This window comes from Mustela erminea, chromosome 8 (assembly GCF_009829155.1).
Source record: "Mustela erminea isolate mMusErm1 chromosome 8, mMusErm1.Pri, whole genome shotgun sequence".
Lineage (NCBI taxonomy): Eukaryota > Metazoa > Chordata > Mammalia > Carnivora > Mustelidae > Mustela > Mustela erminea.
In genome coordinates, this window is record NC_045621.1 from 15602492 (window position 1) to 15617408 (window position 14917).

Consider the following 14917-nt stretch of genomic DNA (forward strand, 5'->3'; position numbering starts at 1 on the left):
AATTCATTACCTGACCTCAGATTTATTGCTTTTTAACTACAGATATAAGGCGAGCCACACTCTGCTCCCGGAGCCGGCTGTGGGATGGCCCTGCTTCTCCGGTCCAGGACGCGCACGCGGGAGACCCGGGCGGAGGGAACCCTGAGCCGGGGCGGGGTCGGGGGCTAAGAGGCTGGGGAATAATGCGGCTTCATTAGGACGGGCGTCCGGGAACCCCAGGACTCTGTTGCTAAGTTCTGCTTCCACAGTCACCATGGGGACCTTGGATGGGCCAGTCACCTCCCCAGTAGCATAATTGGAAAGACGCTAAGGGGCTCCGAAATGCCGAAGTGCTGTAAATTAGCAGCGTTCAATCCCGATGAACATTAAACAGAGTGGGTCGCTAATTCCTCCGCTCACGCTGCTCCCAGAGTCTTCCCACTGGGGGCTTTTGGCTCGGAGCATTACAGGCCCATTTGTTCTGCCTGGCTTCTCCATCAGGGCAGGACCTCAAGGTGAGTTAATAGGCTTGGCTTCTCAGCACTTTATATTAATCTGTTTTTACCATCATCCTATATATTTTTACCCAACCGCCTGTGCATGGCACGCCGTTGAGCACTGCACAAAACAGAGAAGAGAGACAGGGCCCTGGCCTCGTTGGCAGAAGGCGGCGACGGCGTTCGGGGCAGTATCGAGGATGTCCTGTCTTGCACGCGGGTTTATGATGCTGCCTGGTCCCTGCATGGTTTTACCACCTGCCCTCACCTGCCCCCACCCCCACACCCCACCACCACAACTTGCTCTCCCCACCTCCCCGGGCTATTCAAGCGTTCTTCCTCTGGCGCACAGTGTAAAACCATTGCCCAGGGTGGCTCTACAGGAGATAATAACCTTAAATAGATGATACTTATACGGATAATGGGATAAAGTAAAACAGGACGGGCAAATTGTTAATTGCAGATTAGGAGGAAATACTATTAGCAAACCAAACAAAAGCCAAATTTAGGGGTCATAAGCATGATGTGTTAGAATGTCGAAGAGTGACATAATTTCATATACAAGTCTTTATCCCTGAGGAAAGAGCTTTAGCCGTCTCCTATGTGTTGTGCAAGTGTATCTGAGATGCCACATTCTGTTTGTTTGTTTGTTTGTTTAAAGATTTCACATTTCAAAAGCAAAAGGAACTATTACTGTAGATCTTTTTTACCATAGCTTTAGGAGCTCACAGAGGGGGGAAAGTCATCCTAGGTTTTATTATTGCCCTGGACAATTGCAGGACAAAGCACTAACCTGAATTCTTGTTATTATCTTAATTTGAATATAAACCTTGTCAGATAGCCAGACATATTTTTAAAAATGCAAATGAATAGCCATCATCTTCTGATGTTCCTGAGACAAACGTGACTATGACACAGCACATTATTAAAGGCCACATTTGTGCTATCAAAATAATGAGACCGTGGCCCAGGCTGCCTCATAATTTCAACTATGTTTTAGTCAATTTGGATTGTCACTTGGGCAACACTGTAGACAGATCTGGGATCAGCTGCTTAGATCGATAGAAAATGTCACATTTTCCTCTTTTTGGTAAATGCAATGGTAGGAACTTCTTTGAGTCCCATGACCTTCCAATCTAAGGTAGAGTGTACCTCTGACACCGGCCCTCCATGCTGACTGTGGTGCTGGGACCCGCCCACATGGTACTTTTGTCCTGGCTTGAAGGCAAAACTGTCAGGTAAATCTTTCCCAAAGGATTAGAGGCCCATGGGTATGGATTCTGCGAATGCCCAGGGCAGGAAAGTCATCCTGCTCTCTACTTCGCCTCTTGGAGACTCTCAGAGGAGATCAGATGGATACCTTCAGGATCTCTAGTGAATTTCCAGCACTTGTCCACTGACATCTCAAAACATAGGTCAGTGTGTCGCTCCTTGCTCTAGCCTAGGCTGGGGACTGCTAGAGACTTCAATATAATGTTCCAGAACGGTGCATTCAGTTTGTGGAATTATTGAACAGGGGACCAAAGCTTGCTGATTTCTGTTAGTGTTTGTTGATCCTATATTATAACATATCACAGAACGACACCCAGACTCTTAACTGAAACAATTTTTCATTATCTATTGTTGAAACATGCTTAAATTACAGAAATTGGCTGAAGACTGGGGAGGAGGGGTGGAAAGGATGTAACAGACAAAATCCTAAAAGAGAAAACGTCTTGTACCCTAACAGATCTTAAAAGTTTAGGAAAATACAAACACACTTCTACCAGATGACTTTAGTTCCTAAAATATCCATTTCTTTTTTTAATTATGTAACTAAATATTGAGTCATTGCTCCTATAAGAGTCAAACATTTATGTGCATTTATAAAGAAAAATTTGAAAGTTTCCCTTTGTGTCCCCTCCATTCTTTCTAAACTCTCACCTCCTTTCCAGGAAAACAGAGGCTTCCTTCCAGGTTTTTTCCTATGATTTTATAAGACCCATGCATGTATGTACATAGTTTTAAGAAAATAGGATCATTCCAGGACACCTGGGAGCTCAGTCAGTTAAACATCCAACTCTTGGTTTTGGCTTAGGTGATGATCTCATGGGTTCGAGCCCCACATCCAGCCCCACATTGGACTTTATGCTCAGTGGGGAGTCTGCTTGAGATTCTTTCCCTATCCTCTGCCCCTCCCCCACTCATACTCTCTCTCTCTCTCTCTCTCTCTCTCTCAAGTACATAAATAAATAATTTTTTAAGCAATAGGATTATTCCATACAACCTGTTTTATAACTTGATTAACTAATATGATCTGAAGATTTTCCTACATCAGTACGTATAGCATGGATCCTTTCCCTTTAACAGCTGCCCTATATTAAAGATGAATTAATATATTAAAGATGAATTATCTTATTACAGATGAATCATCACTTATTTACCTGTTTCCTATTGACCATTATTTATGATTTTACTTTATTTTTCCAATTTCAAACCCTGAACATTCTGGAACCCATGTGCAAGTATATTCTTAGAATGTGTTTGTAGAGTACAAACAGTTTTACAATTTTAATGACTGTAGCCACTTGCTTTCCCCAAAGGCTCCCCAATTATATCAGGGTTTTTGTAGTTTCATAGTCAGGGTACTACTCTCCAGATATATTCTCCTAGAGACAGTAGGCTCAGCACTTTGGAAATAAACAAAGCTGAGTTTTCGTCTCAGTCCCTTCTGGCACGTTACTTAAACTTGCTAAGCTTCAGTCTCCTTGCTCAGGAAATGAAGCTGATATTATGGATTCTTGAGCGCTGTTAGGAAGACAAGTGTTATAACATGTAAAAAGCACTTAGCACCTAGTAGGTGTACTGTGAGCCATGGTTATTAATGAGTTCAGATATAAGCTGAATTGCATACCTTGAGAGGAGAAGTACAGTAACCAACAGTTCCCAGAAATAGAAGAGATGTCCTGAGATTAAAAACAAAGAAGAAGAAAAAGGAAAAAATTCTGGGGCGCTTGAGTGGCTTGGTCGATGAAACACCTGGTTCTTGGTTTCAGCTCAGGCCATGATGTCATGATGGTCGGATGAAGCCCTGAGCTCACCCCAGAGCCGGCTTCCTCAGATTTTCCCTCCCCTTTCCTCCTGCTCACTCTCTCTCTCTCTCTCTCTCTCTCAGATAAAAAAAAAAATAAAATCTTAAGAAAGAAATTCAGATGAATCTATACCATAGAAGTCGCATTTTATTGGTTTTGAATTTTGTCGATATTTGTAACTCCTTCTTATCAAAACCACAAAAAGCCGCTGTTGGCTTCCTCGATCTTTGATCTCCACCTGCCTTTCCGTCTCAAGAAGTAAATTGAGCACAGACAGGACCACTAGTTTACGTCTGGATGTTTTATATGACGTGCGTGTTTATGCAAGGAGTTGTGCTGCGTTAATTACATGTTCCCAAGTGCATATGACGACTAACTGGCATTCCCCGAACACACTCTGCTGTAGGCGTCCAACCTAACGGATCACTCTTGCTTCACTAAGAAAGTTGTCTTTCCTGGCATCCTCTCCCACCACCTCTGCGGCCAAGTTCATCTGTACGGTTGCCTCTCCCCCGGCTTCTTGGCTTTGTATGACGCTGTGATTGCTGGCATCTTCATATTGGGGGGCGGGGGGCGGGCTGCAAAGAGAATAGTTATTTTTGAATTAATGGACCTCATTGGAGTCCTAACATTCAGCTCTTATAGTAAACCTGTCCATGTACCCGATCACTGAGATTTAGACGGAAATATCTGCCGTATCAGCCTAAGTCACAGACGAGGCAGGATCCCTCATTTATTGCCCAGAAGTCATTTAGGGCTTATAAAGGAGGAACGATTTCCAGATCTCCGCGTCGAGTAATGTCCCCATGGCTCTTCGTCTTCCCTCACCTACGTTTTCCTCTCGGCGCCCAGCTGCCATCCACAAAAGAAAAGTGGGGACCAATATAAAAGGATGCTTCTGGGAAGCCCTTGTACTTAAAAAATCATTTTTTATGGCTTTAAGAAGAAAGGTGTAATTCAAAACCAACAAGATGGCGCAGTCACAGCCCACCTTCGGCACCGGCGTCTCGAAGCCTTGCTCGGCGCTCGGAACGGCCCAGTGCAAAGAGGAGAAGAGCCTCACAGCCAAAACAGCCTCCGGCCCCTCCGCCTTGCCCTTTGCCAGGCGGGTGACCTCGACCTGTTGCCTCTGTACACTTCCTTCATTTTACCAGTAAAATGTTGCTTATTGGTATTTGTATCCGAGAACCCAGAGTCTGGAACAGGCTACCTGACTTCTAACCCTGGGTCCAGCACTCTTTACCTGGGGGACCTTAAGCAGGTTTCTCATCCTTTCTGAATATGCTTCAGTCGCTTTTCAGTGGGAAGGATGACTGGTGTCAGGGGATTCTTCAGCGAAGCAGTGGATAATACGCAGTGTTGGGCATTTAGAAAGTACTGGTCAAGGCAATATCCGCTCATGTTACTTGTGGTAAACTAAATTGCAAGGTATTTGTGCCACATCCATAAAAATGTTTTCTGGTGTGAGTGACGATGAATTCCTGCACCCTCTCTTTTAGCTTCTTACACAGTCCGGTTTACAAATATACCTAGGTCCACAGAGAAGTCTCTGGAGACATGGAATGCCATTCCTTAGTAAAATGTTGGGATTTTATTGATGAGGCAACATGCAGACCTTGGGCCTCAGCCAGAGCAGTCATTTCTGAAGTAACAAATGGACCTCATTATAGGGTGGTTTTACCTAAAAGGTCAACCTGCGCCATATAACTGGAGGCTGGCCTTGTGGGAAGCTTCTAGTGTATTATATTGCATGTCAATATTAACACGTGTTCTATTACTGCTATTTGAATTTTAGAGTCCTTAGCTTTCCATTCTGTATGCACAGTCACACACACACACACACACACACACACACACACACATGCACGCACTTTCTTCTGGCTGAGACCGCTAGTCACCTCACGTCCCATGCTTCTGAAACCTGACTTTATTGGTTAGGGACGCCTATTTTTCAGGGTAGTTGCACTGTTGAAATGAGTCCTTGCTGCTTGCAAGTCTTGTTCCATAATTTCATTTGGCTGAAGCAGGAGACAAGTACCTCATTTTAATTAGAATTTCCAGCAAACTGCATTATGTTGTTGTGTGTTATTCCAAAGGACTATACCACATCAAGGACAGCTGTTGACGGAGTAAAACATCCTGTTTATTCTGCCGAAGAAATAAAAATCCGTTCACTCACTTCTCAGGCTCTCTCACCCTGCCACTCCTCACGCATCCTGTGGGACAAAAAGATGTGCCCTGAGGCTCTTCTCGCCTGTGAAATGTGTTGCATAAGATACCAGGTAATAACCCCGGGCACATGAAAATGGAGCATCACCGTGTCGTTTAGAGGGAAGATCTCGGGGTTGGGCCCAGCTCTTTGCGTCTCTGCTGGCTTGCCACACATCACAGAACCCGCTGAGGGATCCCCTTTCTGCCTGTTGCTCCAAGCAAGGTCTTCGCTTCGTTGAAGAGAACTGAGGCTGCGCCGCTTTAGACCTGCAATTAAGTTCCTGCTGCTCTCCAAACCAATGAGTTTTTCCAAGTAGTAATCTAATTTATTTTTCCCATTTTCTAAGTAATGCCAGGGTAAGCGCGTTCATCATTTTAGACTCACTGCTTCTAATTCCTAATTCAGACTTGTTTGTTCAGTAGAAGGTAAACAACCCCGAAGCTATCACCCACCCCCATTTATTTGGAAAGAGAGAGTTTCAGTGGGAGAGGATAAATAGCATGTCAAACATAGTTTGGAGGGGCAGCAACTGAATAATTTCTAGTTTCCTATGCCTGTCTCCAGCTGTTGTGGCCCAGCGTGACTCTGGCATCTGTGTGCTGGCTTGGCTGAGCTGTTACTTAGTCAAATCAGATCAATACCTTTAAGCATTTGTCTGATATAACAATCTCAAAATAGTCCGGGAATTCACACTTTGAACTACATGGGTGGGGATGCCTTGTTTCCAGTTACCTGTCCATGAATACATCAACCGGTTGATACCTGTAATCCTAAGATCTCTTAGAAAAGAAAAGGCAGGCCACATCTAGAGAACTGATGGACTCAGGCGGCCCTAGGGCCGCATCAATCCAATTCCACAAACAATGAATGGGTGCTGCTGTGTATGAGGAAACATAGAAGGAGATATAAAGATCAGTATAACATAGTCCCAATTCTCAAGTATAATTTAATATCAGGCTATAAAAACATCAATAGGTAATTAATTATTATTTAGACTTGGCCTCATTCCAGAAGGATTTAAGACAGGAAAGCACTTGCAAAAATACATGCAGTAGGTTAAAATGAAATAAAATAGGATTACGTGAGAAGGGGTTGGGGAAAAACGAAGGGTAGAGCAAGTTCAAATGAAGCTGGGAGTGAAGTAAGTTCAGAGAATATGTACCACAAGAAATAATGCTTACCAACGGTAGGACAGAAATTATCTTGGAGCTTTCTGGAAGCCAGCACAAAAGCAGAAGCAAAATTGGTTTACTCTATGATTGACAATGTCTATATTGATCTTGCTCCAGAAAAGAAGGGCTCTACCAGGGATGGAAAACTACACACATCTTTCTCACATAAAGAGGACTTTCATGTATGCTAGTCAGTATCCATACCTTACTTACAGAAAATACAATCATGATTATCACTAGCTGGAAGCAAAGACAGTTTGTTGCTTATGACTTGTCATTCCCTGTCACCCTCTTCCTTGCTTCAAACACCCCCTTCTATTATCACATGGACACACAGACCGGGGCTGAAAATCCTAGATATTAACTGGCTGTCTCAGATTCTCTTGGACATGGGACCCAATAGTGGCCAATGGGATCCAAACAGTAGGATGCTGGGAAGCTCCCTGTCTGTTCATAAACACCAACTCTGGATATATTTACCCTTCTAATAGAAGGGGTGAAAATACTAAAAACCTAAGTGAGACTTATGGAAAAAAATACAAAGTGTAAAGAAATGCTAACATTTGACTCCAAGAAGAAGGTTATCCCTGAAAATGATCTACTGTAAGATTCAGAAGATAACATCAGGAAACCACTGGGAATCCTTGAAAACAATGCAAGAAAACAGGCCACCGTAATTCAGGAGTTTAAGGAGACAGAAAGCTGGGATTAACAATGAGATTTAAATTCAGAATTGACAAGGATTCCAAAAGATCTAAAAAGGTAATGAGACTTCCAGGTAAAGTTGGAACTTTGAACTAACATCCCATTTTGCTTTCTCCCAAAGCCCTTGTAAAACTATTATACAATAGAGACATATATTTACATATATCTCCATGTAGGTAGAAAAAATAGAAAAGAAAATAACAGTAAAATTTTGACACTGGAAAACAGACAGACATGTGGAAATTGACTTAACAGATTTGAGAAAGCCAAATTCTATACTATAGGTAGGATAAACTGATAATCAACCCAACCAACCACAGACTGCCTCAGGAGAGTCAGGAATTAGCAGCACCAGCATTTCTAGAAGACAGGATGAAGTGGGGGGGGGAAGATTACAGAAAAATTAGGAGGTCTGGGAAAGTTAAGAGATACCAACATCTACTGCTCTCTCCTGACATGCTGTCACTCAGTGCTATTTCTTCAGCCCAGCAGGAGCCTGCATTTTATATGATGGAGTAAAATGAAGAATTTCTAGGCTGGGGGACACAAATAGAGACCTTCCCCCCCTGGTTCTGTACCAAAAGCAAAAGGTACATGTTTGCATCTTGAATACTAGAGTTTAGTCCCTTCTTCCATTGGCTCCCAGAATGTAGGTCTTTATTTTCCAGGAAAGAAATGGATTAGCCTACTCTAGGGGATAGGACCATCCTATGGTACCAAAATCCCCCTCCCGATCCTGACAACGGGTATAGTAAAAGCTTTTCAGTGATTCACAGAAGACAAATAGCACCAAGGCACTTGGAGAGCTCCCCATCAGCCCATTAGAACCCCCACTCTTAAATATGAGCAAATAATCAAAGTTTTCCATACCTCCCCACCCAGCCGTGAAGTACCTAGTTTAAAAGGCAAAGAAGAAAACAAGAGAAAAGAAGGAAACTGAAAGAAAAAGACATGGTGCAGGAAAAAAAGATCATTAAAAATTAAAATGTTACTCATCTCACCAAAAAAGATAAAATAAGTTGCATGCATAAAACAAGAACAGGATACTCTAAAAATCAAACACAGAAACAGAGAATGTAAAAGATCATTGGATAAATTGAATTGTAAAAATGGAATTCACATGACTAGTAGTAGAAATCTCAATCATATCATGAAACTTAAAATCCATTTCATGAAAGATGAACTTGAAAAGTTCCCCTGGCTTCCAGAAGCAAAATCAGAGGGATTAAAACGACAGATATAACATAGTTGCGGAAGGCACATAATGGAAAGCCAGCTCAGAGCATCAGTGCTCTTAAAGGAGAAATCAGTTTAAGTAGAAGAGAAAAAAAAAATAACCAAAGCTATGAGATAATGGCTTTTCTGAGCTGAAAATATATTTGTATCCACAGGTTGAAAGCACCAATTGCATCCAAGCAAATGAATTGCACCTTCTAGCCCAGCTTTGGGATTAAAGGAATAAAGAGGAAATTTTGCAAGGCCTTAGGCAAAAACAAACAAACAAAAAAGGTAAGAAAGAAAAAAGTTAATTACAAAGGAAAAAAAAAATAAGACAGGATGCTTAAGTGTGGGCCTTCAGCTCAGATCATGATCACAGGGTCCTGAGATAAGAGTCCCACATGGGGCTCCTTGCCCAGCGGAGAGCTTGCTTTTCTTTCTCCCTCTGCTGCTCCTGGTGCTTGTGGTCTCTCTGGCAAATAAATAAATAAAATCTTTTAAAAAATGAGATAAAATATCAGAAGACAATAGGTTAATATCTACAGAATTTTTTTTTAAGATTTTATTTATTTATTTGACAGAGAGATCACAAGTAGGCAGAGAGTCAGGCAGAGAGAGAAAGGGAAGCAGGCTCCCTGCTGAGCAGAGAGCCCGATGCGGGACTCGATCCCAGAACCCTGGGATCATGACCTGAGCCGACGGCAGCATCTTAACCCACTGAGCCACCCAGGCGCCCCAATATCTACAGAATTTTTAAGAGAAACTATGTCATCTAATAATTTTGTACCCAGCCAAATTTTGTGTGTGAAAATACTCTCAAATATGCAATACTTGTATCATTCATAAAAATTATTTGGCAAAAAAATTTAAAGGTGTATTTGTACTGCTTGAGAGAGAAAACAAACTTTAAAATTCTCAAAATGTGAAGGTAATAGTATAACATGACTGATTGCAAACCTTGAACCATTTGGAACTGAGAGATACTCAAATTGGTTCTTATAAGTGTGGTTATATAAAAGTGGGTGTCAATTTCCAAATGTGTTTTCAAGTTAGAAAATATGTAATGGTTTGAAGGAAGAAGGGAAGGGGCAGAGAAAGGGAGGAAGAGAGAAAGAGGGAGAGAGTTTTAATTCCAGCGATAAGAACGGAAGTGGGAAAAAAAGAGGAGTAGGACATAAAATTAAGCCTAAACTCAGTAGTTGTCAAATTCTGCTGTGCATTGGAATCAGCTAGGAATTTTTATGAAACAGTGATGCCTGACTTCCACCCTCTAGCATTTTCATCTAATTGGTTTGGAGTCCAACTTAAAGCTGGTCCACTACTTCCAACGTGCAGCAACGTTTGGGAACCACTGGCTTCATTAAATTGGAGAAAGCAAGGATGGCAAGAAGATTTCAGCTTCCTGTTCCAGCTCTTGTTAATTGGTAATGACTGCCTGAGGGCTTTGTTGAGGTCCTATCCAGGCTCAAGGGGAAAGTGCTCTGATCCATTTACCCTGTCTTCCCGGGAAGGGAAGAGAAGGGCATCACACATTGGTCATTCCTGGACTCAAAGAGATTTTGAAGCTAAAGTAACTATTAGTGGCTTAAAAAACAGAAAAACAGCATGGATCTCTTCCAAAATATCAGAGATGATGAAAACAAAGAAAATATAGTTATATAGTAAAAGTCAGTAAAAAAAAAAAAAAGAAGAAGAAGAAGAAGGAGGAAGAGGATGGAGAGAGGGACAGAAGGAGGAGGAAGAGGAGAGAGACGAGGAAGAAGAGGGGAGGAAAGAAGACATAATGGGAGACATCACAAAATAAATTGGAAATATATAATTAACTAGTTTATTAAGCCTACAAATGTAATTGTGAAAGTGTCCTTCTTTTAAAAACATTATCTTTAGATTGTATGAGAATAAAAGAGAAATCCATCTATGTGACATTTTCTAAAGCCCCATCTGATACAAAGTTGCTAAATAAACATAGACTCAATGATGAAAAAGGAGGCAAATATATCAGGCAAGTACAATAAAAAAATAATCACAATACCAATAACAAATATGATAGAAACTAAAGCAGAAATATTAAATGAAATGAAGATATCCTGTCAGAAAGTATATTTCACAATGAATATAAAACTGTCATGAAATTTTATGCATCACATAACATATCAAAATAGAAAACTGAAATCTGCTATAAATTAGAAAAAAATGGACAGAAGTGCAGTACTTTAATAAGCTTTAATAATAACTCTTTCTCTTTTTGATGGCTGACAAAAAATGTAAATCAAACTTTATAGCACAGAAGTATAGAATGTAACTTTATTTCCAATACTAAAAAAAACTACCAAAAATAAAGGATTATGCAGCAATAAAAATTTTTGAAGGTGTATAGATTAGATATACTGATTAGAAAGTAAAGTCATTATATTAAAAATGTTAGAAAGGTCATTATTAAGGTAAGGAGAAAATTAATGCTGCATAAAATTGAGAAATTAACAATAATAATGGTACATGAAAAAATTTATGGGATGTGCCAAAGCAGTATTCAGTAGAAAAGTCATAGATTTAAATGTGTTTTATTGTTTTGTGTGTGTGTGTGTGTGTGTGTGTTGTGTTGTTTTTTTTTTTCTTTTTGGTTTCTTTTTTGTTTGTTTGTTTTTTGTTTTTTGCTAAGGAGGAAAAGGCAAAATAAATGCTCTACAAACAACTGATGTTGCTATGAGAGCAATGTCCTAATCTGAAGGCAGGTTAGGTTGATGCTGAGAGTCATAATGATTTCATTAAATGAGATCTGTCTCTGCCTCTTATGTTCCTTCTTCCAAAAAAAAAAAAAGTCAATTCAAATTCTAACCTTAGAACTGGCTGGAGTGATATTTCTCGCCATTCTTCTGTCATCCCTGGCATTGGTGAAAAGTTTGGGGTTTGTATATAACTTTTTATCTTGTGTTTTAAATCAAGCTTAATTAGTATATGAGAAATGCAAGAAGTAATGAGAAGTTATTGTACTACCATTTGTAAATCCATAAAGAAAATAGCTTCTTTCTGAACTCATCAGTCATCATATGGACTAATTATGTCTTTTCTGCTCTACTCCATTCTTTTTTGAGGGGGAAAAACAGGCACAGAAAGAAAAGTATGCCTTGTGTCAAATAAATTAATGTTTTCTACAAGCCCAATTGCCTAAAACATTAATTCATAAGAAAGTTAAAACTTTAATAAGGCTAAATGTAAAACATAAAACTACAACTTCTAAAAGAAAACACAGAAGAAAATATACATGACCTTGGGTTTGATAAGAAATTTTCAAATATAATACCAAAGGTATAATTCACAAAAGAAAAACTTTACTTTGTACTTTACTAAAATTGGATTTTTTAACAATTTTGGATTTTATTAGAATTTTTATTAAATTTTTATTAGAATTAAAAAATCAAATTAAATTTAAAAATTCTGCATAGAGCCGAATTTTCTAATTTATAGAAAAAGACAATGTTGATAGAATGAAAAAAAAGCCACAGACTCAGAGAAAAATATTTGCAAAACATATATCTGATAAAGGGTGTCTATCTAAAATATACTAAAAACATCTTGAAATTAAACAGTAAGAAAACAGCCAATTAAAAAAAAATGGTCAAAAATCTGAGCAGACACCTGACTACAAATGACATACAGAGAGTCAATGAGCATATAAAAAGATGTGGGGATGCCTGAGTGGCTAAATTGGTTAAACTTCCACCTTTGGCTCAGGTCATCATCCCAGGGTCCTGAGATCAAGCTCTGCATCAGGCTCCCTGCTCAGTGGGGCGTCTGTTTCTCCTTCTCCCTCTGTCCTTCCCTGCTAATCACGTGTGCTTGCTCTCTCTCTCTCAAATAAAGTCTTTAAAAAAAGTCAAACATCATTTGTCATTAGAGAAATTTAAAATAAAACAACAGAACAATACCAGCACATTCTTATGATAAATGGCAACAATCTAAAAAAATAAATGCACAAATTGCTGACGAAAATGCATAACAACAAAACTCTCATCCATTGCCAATAGGAATAAAAAAATGTATAGCCTCCATATCATATCACTCCATATCACTTCAAAAGACAATTTGACTGTTTCTTCAAAGCTAAATGTACTATTACTATGAAATATAGCATTCCTGCTCCTAGATATTTACCCAATGGATTTAAATACATGGTTACACAGAAATCTGCATGAAAATGTTTATAGAATCTTTATTCATAATTATCCAAAACTAGAAGTAATTTAGATGTTCTCCAATAGGTCATGTGATAAACTGTGGTATATCCATCCATACAAAAAAAAAATAATAATAGTTTTCAGTGATAAAAAGGAATGAGCTATCAAACCATGCAAAGATGTGGAGGAAGCTTAAATGCATGTTGTAAGTGAAAGAAGGCAGTCTGTGAAAAAACAATGTACTGTGTCGGTTCCATTTATAGATATTTTGGAAAGAGAAGAACTATAGAGAAGATGAATAGATCAGTGGATAGCAGGATTGGGGTTGTTGGTGGGGGAGAGCTGAATAGGAGAATCACAGGGGGATTTTTTGCTTAGTGAAACCATTCTGTATGGTGCTATCAATGTGGATATGTGACACTTTTATCAAAACCCACAGAGCTTTAAAGCAGGAAGAGTGAATCTAAATGTATCAGAATTTTATAAAACATCATTTAGGTGGTTGGGACATCCCAGGATTTAATGACAAAAGAATCTGTTTTACAAGTGGACGAAACAATTTTACTGAAGGGGGAGAGGGGAAAAAATGTGGACATAAGTAACTGAAAAAGAGTGGACTCTTCTAAAGCAAATGGAACTGCACAAAGGCACTGTATGCTGGTTGATAAAGTTGTTGCCCATGGATGTATGCAACAATGTCCATGTACATGGGAACCGAATGATTAAGTCAATAGATGGCAGATGATGGGAGCCAGGTTTCCCACTGTTGGAGAGTGATATTACAGACAAAGGGAGAAGGGTAAAATGATCCATGTGGAAAGCCATTAAAGTTGGAGATATCAACATGAATTCACACATAGCTTGAGAGAGAAGTATTTATAGCTATGTGCATATATGTGGGTTAGTATACACACATATATTAATTTGCTCTGTCAGCTGACAGGGCCTAGAAACTATGATTCCTCAGTAGTAATAAGCATATCTAGCACCCAAGGTCCATTTCTAATACCACTCTCCAATGAAAAGAACCACCAGCTCCTTAGAAAAATGGTTTATTCTAGGCCTGAAGGAGGAAACATACAGGATGGGCCTGGAGCATCTTGTAATGCCAGGGGTAAGGAAGTGCTCAAAAACACAGTGATGGCGCAATGTCAAAGAGATATAGGAGCCCAAAAGGGTTCTTAATGGCCAAAACTGTAACAGTTTTAGAGCAATGAAGTAAACAAAACAGTATTGAATCATAACTAATGGGAGAAGAGAAATGCTCCCAAGAGAATTTCAAACAATGTATGTATCTATCTGCTAACAAGGACATGAATTACAAGTCCCACTCTTTAAGGGTGGTCCGTGAAGAGTGACTTGCCAACAAAGGGCACATTATGGAAAGGGAGGCAAGAGAAACTGTATAGTGGAGAAACCTGACAAATGTAACCCCAGCTAGGTCATCAGGGTTAACATCAACCGTGGTTAAGTATGATGAGAATGGTAACCTACCTCTGTGGTCTCTCTCCCCTTAACCTCTAACCCTAGCGTAATGAGAAGAAAAACATCAGACAATCCCACTTGAAGGACATTTATGAAACACCTGACCAGCCATTCCTTACGATTGTCAGAGTCATCAAAAACAAAGAATTTCTGAGAAACTGTCACAGCCGAGAGGAGCCTAAGGAGACATGATGACTAACTAAAATGTCCTGAATGGGATCCTGGAACAGGACTTCAGGTAAAAACTAAGGAAATGAAACTAAAATATGGGCTTTAGTTACTAATAATGTTTCAATATTGATTTATTTATCATGACAATGCATCATTCTAATATAAGATGTTAATAATAGGGAAAATCGGACATGGGATACAGGAAAAATCTTATTTTTTTTTAAAGATTTTA

General features: G+C 39.6%; 1 long non-coding RNA gene across 1 annotated transcript; it reads left to right on the plus strand.

Moving 5' to 3' along the window:
- Positions 1-267: 267 nt before the first annotated feature.
- LOC116596843 lies at positions 268-14692 on the plus strand. The gene is made up of 3 exons (XR_004288336.1): positions 268-494; positions 9028-9145; positions 14560-14692. It is a non-coding gene; the product is annotated as an uncharacterized LOC116596843 (long non-coding RNA).
- The last annotated feature ends 225 nt before the right edge of the window (positions 14693-14917 follow it).